This window comes from Acanthopagrus latus, chromosome 7, assembly GCF_904848185.1.
Source record: "Acanthopagrus latus isolate v.2019 chromosome 7, fAcaLat1.1, whole genome shotgun sequence".
NCBI classification, from domain to species: Eukaryota; Metazoa; Chordata; class Actinopteri; order Spariformes; family Sparidae; genus Acanthopagrus; species Acanthopagrus latus.
Window position 1 is genome coordinate 17558871 of NC_051045.1, and position 8957 is coordinate 17567827.

Consider the following 8957-nt stretch of genomic DNA (forward strand, 5'->3'; position numbering starts at 1 on the left):
GCACGAGAATCCCGTGATTTAGAGTGGAGCGAGCTCTGGGAATAACACGCCAGCTGCTGGCAAAGTGCTCGCGCACGACTTCAGACTGTAGCTGTCACTTATCGACATGAAAACTTCTGTTTCTCACCAGAGTAAGTTGAACACCCTGCTGAGCAGCGGAACTCTAACCACCGGCATTAGATCCTGGTGCGAGGATCACGCTTCAGCCTCATCTTCCTCGTCAAAAAACAGATATCTTGCGTGCCTGAACATTCATTATTTCTTTTATTTCAACAATAACCTCTGGAGCACATGGAGGAACAATGCTGCCCAGCCGTCACCACACGCAATCTGTGTGCCGCTGGCTGAGATGTAAACAAAGACGTGCAGCATGTGGCAGCAGCACATTTTCTCCTCCTGACCACATAAGCTCCCTCTCTCACTGTACACGTGAGGCCTGACACCGTGTTTATCCCATGTCAGACAGATCAGAGCCACAGCAGCAGCAGCGTCTGTGCACCAGCCAGCCGATAACTTGCCCCCAGCCAGCACCGCGTCACGTTATGCAACAGCGTGTGCGTGAGTGTGCCTGGACAGCACGGTGTGGCTGCTCCGTGCACAGCGTCCACATGCTGAGGACACAGCGTGATCACTTTCAGTGGGTGTTGAAGGTGGATCGCCGTCCAAAATGTATAAACCGTCCCTTTAAAATGGCCCGTGGAACTGTGAAAGCACACTTGGAGGAAATCAGGACGGAGAGTTGTACATGGTAGAAACGGGAGCACATGGATCCGTCAATAGGATACTGTCCCATCAGAGACGAGAAGTGATCTGAAATTGTTGTGTTACATGAAATGTTGCTGCATTTTCTTAAATGGTTGGAATGAATTTGTCTTCTTGAAAGTGTTTTGTGTTGCTGAATTGCTTTTTCCAAAGTCTTGTCAAGTCTCTTTTGTGAAATTTTGTGTTTTGGGAAACATTCATTTGTTTTCCAACATGTTTTTGTGTTTTCCCTTGAATTGTGCTTTTATAAACCTTGTTGTGTTTCGACCCTCGGGGGCCACCGTACTTTTGAGTATCAGACACTCGCTCCTTCTAGACGAGAAGAAAAGGTTTGCTCCTTCACGCACAGTGGCGCCTGTGGGCTGCTTCAAGTGTTTTCAGACAATGGATTCTCACGCAGACTAGATCAAATAATCAAACCGTCCCCAAACCTCTCCTGTAGCATCATCTACTTCTCCTCTACCCCTTCACCATACATCAAACTGTTATTTTGTCTAAATATAGCCCAACATGCGACTTCCGACAGAGCCTTGGAGCTCAGTTGAGGGTGACAGCATCACACATTGCAGTGCCATACTTGGGCATAAATAGCACTGCACACATGGATCACTAGCAGAGAGCTGATTTCTGATTATCTTTAGAGCTGGTTGGAGAAAATGCGACAGTTATTGTGACGCAGTCTCCTAATATCACCAGATATCCTTTGACCATACCGTTGCGAAGAAATGTTCATGTGTTTCATCGTTCTCTTGTATCTCTATACAGCTTTCACGACCTCGGACCACAACAAAGTGACATTTCACAAACAAATGAAAGGGGAGGAGATCATTCGAGCGAGGGATTCGAGTCACTGCGCCTCAGAATGAGTGACGCGACACCACAAACAGTGGATGGAAGCCTGCTGGCAAGTCGTCCAAAACAATTCACACCTGCCAACTGACGGGACTAATCTTAAAGCAAACATACAGTAAGTCCTCTGTCAGGGAATAGCTAAGATAAACCAGCCAATCCCTCTACAGATGGGCTGAAGGCATGGCCTGCCGTGAGTTGCCAGAGCGGCTTCATTGCTGCTTTGTACAAACTCTAAGAGCCTCTTGAACTCAAGTGGAGGGATGAGCAGCATTCACCCACAGACGATTCCCCTCACGTGACGTCTTGGTGATGGTGGTGGAAAGTGCTGTCGCTCGCGTCGCACCAAAAGTTCCCAATTGACCCACTCATCAACAGAGATGGTAATGTAGCGCGCATCTTAAAGGAGAAGTTCATCCAGAAATGAAAATTCAAACACTATCTACTAACCCCTGTGTCGACAGAAGCGGGGCAAAGTTTTGACTCTGTACATTTCTGGAGTTACTTTTGGGTGAACTTACCATTGAAGGTAAGACAGGTGACAATGTTAAACCAAAAGAAGAAGAAAAACAATCAAATAAACTGAACATAAATATCAAGTGAAAGAAAAAAATATGGACGTGTCTCTGGGCAAGACATCGAGCTGCAAAAAACCTTGTTACAGCACTTTGTATAAAAGCACTACATAAATGTGAATTATCCACTTAATGGAGTTTTTATTATATGCAGTTTTTGTAACGCAATAAACAACAACATCCAGAGAAAGCAATGTTTGCCTATTCAGAAGAGAATAGCTCTATAAATGAAGTTAAACATACAAATACAGCTATAGTCACTCCGTCTGTGCAAAGGTTAGCGACATATGCAAACTCCTGGCTGCGTTTTATGCCTGTGAGACGGGATGTTAAGGTCTCATTTGCAGGTCGTGTTGCACACTGGCCATCTCCAGGATAGTTTAGTCTCGATGTATTTCATGTTTACTTCCTGTAAGTCAGTTAATGGCACATTTATTAGTGAATAAATTCACTATTTCCCCATCAGAACTGTGTTCCTGACCGTGCAGAGTTGCATGCATCTCCAAGTCTGGCGATTTTGAATTCTTCAGATAAAATATTCGCACTCTTCTCGTTCTTGGGCTGAATGAACTATTCAATACCCACTGGATAGTGTGGAAGAAAGCTTTGTCACAAAGCTGAAAATAGGACTGTTTCCTTTGCTCATGAAAAGGGTGATGTCTTGGAGATGTGTGGTTTTCAAATGAAATGTTAAATCATACACATAAAACATTTCCAGACATGTTTCAGCGCTCCTGGTTTCTGGCCACGTTTTTCTGTGAGAATCGGCGCTCGGACTTTGGCCTCAGTATCTGTTAACATCTTGACAGAGTTTAAACTCGACATAATTGGGAGGGAGGCCCTTATTAAAGAGGGTATGAAACCACATGACTCCCCTGACCTCACTCTGAAATAACTCCACCCCATAAATCTGAGAGGAAGGATATAACGCTGCAGCCCGAAATGAATGTGATCAGCTCCACCTTTCATCTTCAAAGCTCCAGGAGCGAGGGAGGCGACTCTCCCTCCCACCTTATGACTCAACATTATCGAGCCAAGGCAGGAGGAACCCGGAGAAGAGGAGGGGAGAGGCATGCAGGCGCGGGGAGGGCGCACGCTGTGTGGAGTAATGCAGCACTGCACAATCACTCACAGCCCCAACACAAAGCTCTGCAGATACACTCTAGTCCACGCTAAACCTCATGACTAATAGATGAGATTTGCTCTCCGTTCCCTTCATCTCGTGCCGTCTGAAGCTCGCTCCGCCGACAGAAAACATCCCCTCATACATCAGACGCTCAGCTTTTTTCTGTTTTTCTTTGGATCCCTCTCTCATCTGTAATCTGGCAGACACAACTATCGCCGGCCTCTCGCTTTAGCACAGACTGGCGGTTACATACCTGAATTGATCATTTTATAAAGATAATGCCGGACAGACCACCGGCGGATGAGTCGTGCTGTCCGAGAGTGCGTAGTTCAGCTCAGCCTCGTGGCAAATGATCTCATTAGCGATGCACTGCGCGCAAATCGAGGACGGGGGGGGGGCCTGGCAGCTGGCCTCAGTTTGAGGATAACAGCATGATGCAAATACACGACATGATAAACAATGCTTCGTGTAAAGCAGCTGTAGACTTCAGAGACTGAGAGGTTCCAAAATGGGCTTTGTGTTTCAGCCAGGCTAGTAGCATCGAGTGATACCAACGTCAGCAGTCTGTCGGCCCTCCTCGGGGTCAGGGAGCCCCCGGACTTTTCATGCAGCAACATCCTCTCAACAGTTTATGTTGATTGATACTTAGTTCATCACTGTTCTATTAGCTTCAGTAGCTCTTTGTGTTTTAGTCTGCCAACAAGCTAAATGAAGGTTGAACATAGTGTACATTATACCTGCTATATATCATGAATATTTCTGGTGTGTTCGATTTGAACTGGGAAGTTGGAATATCCAGATTCCTGATTGGAAATTTCAACTGGAACTGAAGTTGATTTGCACACTGGAAGAATATAATGTTCATTAACACCAGCATCAGCGTTGGTGTTTGTGTGCGCCAGATAATGCGTAGTGGATCACTGGACGTTGCTAACACTGGATAACGAAGGCGAACCTGGTGAGAACTAATTTTCCAACTTCTTGCGCTGGTACATGGTTAACGGGGATATGGCGTCGTTCCTAAATCTGTCTTCCGACCTCTGAGGTAAATGCAACGCGCCGCCAGCATGTTACCATTGTCAGCGTGATGTCGTCATGCTAGCGTGAAGCTCAAACCACAGCTGTACCTGCGTGCAGCCTCGCCAGCATGGCTCTTAGTCCACATTATAATGTCGGCCATGTTGTAGTTCAACAGTTAACTCCTTCATGCCCAGTTTCCTCTTTCATTTCTCAGCTTACTTAAGGTCCAAAAATAATCGTTGCAGCTGTCAAACAATATTGTATTGATTCTGTAACAATTTAATTGAAGCTTTACTGTTTGCAAGACCATATGTTTTGGGTTTTTTTAATTCTCATTTTTTGTTTTGTTTTTGTTGCACCATTCCATGTCTTGTATTTCCTTAACATTCATCCTGACATGTTTGCTGTTTGTTTTGAATTTACACTAGAATCCAAAGTAATGATAATGGTGATCAGTGTTTGGCTGCACACAGCATGAGCGTGTCACAGTTGACCCTGGCAGGTCAGCTGAGCTGAAGAGGTCAACAAGAAGACAATATGCTCTGTCTGTATTTTTAGAGGGTGTGGATGCAGGTGACTCACTCAGCAACTGTGACAGCACAAGGATGAAATGTCACCATTGACATTTTCTCTCCGCCTGAAACACATTCACACATTATGTATTTTGCACAAACTGCTCTCCAACTATATTTTGCTGACAGGACAGTTTGGTTTAAAACTTCCTCTGCTTCCTCTGAAAGCCCATAATGCAGCATTTCGTTTCGCCACCTATGTTTTAGTCCACCTTGCATTGCTCCTCGTTGTGAGAAGCATTTTATCAGCTTCCACCAGATTCCCTCTGCACCTGGCCGCCATGTGTTTGTTTAGCTGCCGCGGGGTCTTCACTTCGCTCCTGCGGACCACCTGTGTTACAGCAATCCCAAATTTGCGATTAGAAAAACATGCGTCCTATTTTAAACGCATCCACCGCTGACCCTCTGCCGGAATGAAGATTTGCAGCTTCCACTCTGTTTCCCACCTGAGCGTTATGGCGCGCTGCTCCCCTGAAGGCGCACTGATTTGAGCCATCTGCTCGAGCTCTTTAGAGCTGAGACATTGCTTTGACAGAAGCTTAATTCCACAATGCTCTCAACATACCTGTCCGCCCCCAGGATTCCCACTACTGTGCTCTCCTTGTGTGAGGTTTATTTCCTGTACATGATACAGTGTGTGGGCGAAATGCATGGAGATGTTATCTCTGGATTTTGGATATGACACATGAGAAGAGGAGAACGCTGTGGGAGGGGATGGAAAAGTGTTGAGATAGCAAATCATGTCTTACTTTTGACTCCTATTACCTCAGACTTACAGTGACACTTGAAAAGATCTTATACTTTCTAATAATGCAGATTCATACAGGAAACATATAGAAATTGTGTCATTATTACGTTTCCCATCCGTAACCGTTGTTGAAAAGACCAATCTAGACGTTCTGGAAATGTTAGAGATATATTCTGTGTGAAATACATAAGCTCACCAAATGTTGTAAATGCAATTGCTGATTATGAATATATCCACACGTTTTTTTCGCACCAGTCACAAAATATGAAGACGGGCCTGTTATTGGCTGTCACATCAAACAGATTGGAAGTAGGCATCATGTTGACTAAAATAAGCGTGAGTGACGGCTGTTGCTGCAGGAGCGGCTTGTACTTAGACCAACGTTCAGAGAAGATCCAACCACGACAGACACAAGTGCTGCAGACAACTGCGACGTGAAGGTGAGGTGGAAAAACGTCATTCAGATCTTCGTCCGATGTGACTTTTGGAAAAGTTTCCCCTAAAAGAAAATTCTCCCCTTCTCGTTTGAAATCACTCGATGCGACAGGGGAATCTCAAAAGGCTGAGCCTTAAAGTGATACAATTCCTCCCTGAGGAGGTCGGGGAGAGAAGAGAAGATGCTCAGCCAGCAGCACCCCTGGCATTGATTAATGAAACAGACCCCATGCTCTCAAGATCAAAGCTGGATTTATTGCTCTGTTTTTCTCTTCTGCGGATGATGGAGTCTGGAGAGCAAAAACATAAACCCAATCGCCTCAGTATGTTATAAGAGGCTGACAGATCTTATCGGACTTCTATCTGATGCTCGTTATTTAAGGGATGAACTGTTGATTCAAGTGCACACGATGAACCACCGAGTCAGACCGTTTAGATTGAGGATGGAGCACACTGTGACCTGCTGTGGGCTGAGCTATTTGTGGGCCTTTGACCCCCCCCAGATAAAAAAAAAAAAAATTGGAGCAGTGAAGCCGGTGTAGCATCCTGCTGAATGCCGGGAATGCGTAGAATGACTCAGCGTTCTCGGCAGGAGTTGGCAGAGCGGACGTCCATCACGCCACTACTACGGTGTGTCGGCGGCCTATAGGAGCCTGACGCCTGCTCTGACAGTGTGGCTGCTGGCTCACAGAGCAGACTCTGCTGACAGGCACTGCTGAGGAAACGTTACTGACCTTGTTCAGCACAGGGGTCAAACCAATCTGAGGTGAGCAGCGGGGGAAGAGGTGATTATTGGAATTGGAGAAAAATGTAAACCATGATTATGTCTGAAACAACACTGACTGGGAGATTAACCTGCTGCACGGCCCCTGGGGCCGACATGAGCGGTGGGCTGGATTCGTTATGTTTTACCTTCAGCCCCTGAAAGGAACCAGCACTCTTCTACCTTAACACAGGTTTGCTGGCACCAAATTAAGAACAATTTCATACTGAAACGAAATTCACCACCATAGTACGTATCGCTTTAGATTTTGATACAGGGCCAATCTGTAAGAGAAGGCTCGCAGAAAAGATACAGCTTCAGCTTTCATCATTTTAATTAGTACCACTGGTTCCCACATGATGTGCTGTGAGGAAAATCCAGATGTAGGAGTTTGTCACAACTCCTGGATTTTTGCAATATACAAGTATACGACAAGTAATGCATTATCTTTTCATCTGTATCAGTAATTTGTACACATTAATTTCCTAATACAGAGGCAAATTCAATACCATAGAAAATCCTCTAAAAACTGCCCACGGATTAACAAAATAAACATGAACAGAGTGATTAGATAACATGCTATAGAGGCTGTTTACCTGTTGGTAACATTCCACAGGTAAACAGGTGGATTGGTATCACATGATAGTATCATGATTATGACTGGGGCGTCCCTGAAAGGCCCAGTCTTTCTCCAGTGAGGATGGTGCAAGGTGCACCACTTTGTGAAATGACACATGACTGTATAAAGCAGGACTGCTTCAACTTTTTTTCCTTGGAGGGTCAAAACTGAAACTTAATGGTGGACAGTGGGGCCAAACACTTATTTTACTGTATTTTTAAGAGGTGCAATGGTTCTCAGATCCCAGGTTCTCTGGGCAAAGGTGTTTACCATTCTCAGATTATGAAGAATAATGAAAAGTAAGTGATGCTGCATGGTTAAATATTCATTATATTTTATCTTGAATTAGTGACTAATAAAATCTCACAGTGGGCCAACTTGGTCCTGCAGGCTCTTCTTTGGGCAGCCCTGGTGTAAACACTGTTATGGGCTTGGGAGCACTTTGTGACACTGCTGACAGTCAACACAGTTTGTTTTCAAATTATTACATTCTGGGTTTTTTTTTCACACAGCATTCCCAAATTAGGGTGAATAACGGTTGCATTGTGCTTTAGTAGAGCATATTAATAAACAAGTTTGAAATTAGTCAAATTACTACTAAAGATAATAGTAACATAGATGATGATCAGGGGATCTTTGGGGCCCCAGGACAGTGCATAGTTGGCCAGACATGGCAAGTTGTGAGCAAACAAGCTCCTGTTTCTCAGCATTTTACATTGACAATGAGTAATTAAACCGAGAGAATTTGACTGATGAAGAGAAAGAGAAACCAGGGTCTCCACTGACAGTCACTCCAGCTGAAAAACTGTGGAGACTGCTCTCTCTCTGTGCATCTTAAAATACACTAGATGGACAAAATAACTGAAACACCTGTACAAATAAATGTAATCCAGTTATAAACTACAGCATATGCTCACTTTTTTACCTCTTTGTCAAAGCATCAGCAACATTTTGTCAACATCATATGTTATTGTATGGACACATTTAGTTGCATCACATCTTACAGGTTGTTGTGTCGACTTCCTTCGGGTGTGTTATGATGCCCCACTGTTACATCTGCCTGGACATAGATACAGCTTTTATTTTTGAGCTCTCACTGATATCAACATCTCCTCCCGTTCACCTGCAGAGCTTTTTTTTTTTTGTTGTTTGTTTTTAATTCCGAATATGCAAATAGAACATGGCTTCCTGATTGCAGTTTAACAAATTATTTGCACAACATCATATGGAAATGAAGATTTTGAGGAAGCAAAATAATATGATAAAAAGTCAAATAAATGACATATGCGAAAAGGAGCGAGAAGAAGCATAGCTTGTTAGCTCTCACCCCTTTGTCTAAATGAAATTAATACATATCTATATATATATACATACATACATACATACATACTTACATACATATATACATACATATACATACCCATACAAATTCAGGGTCATCTTTACAGAACAGCACCCTACCCTGCTCTGTGACGGCCTGCATGACCT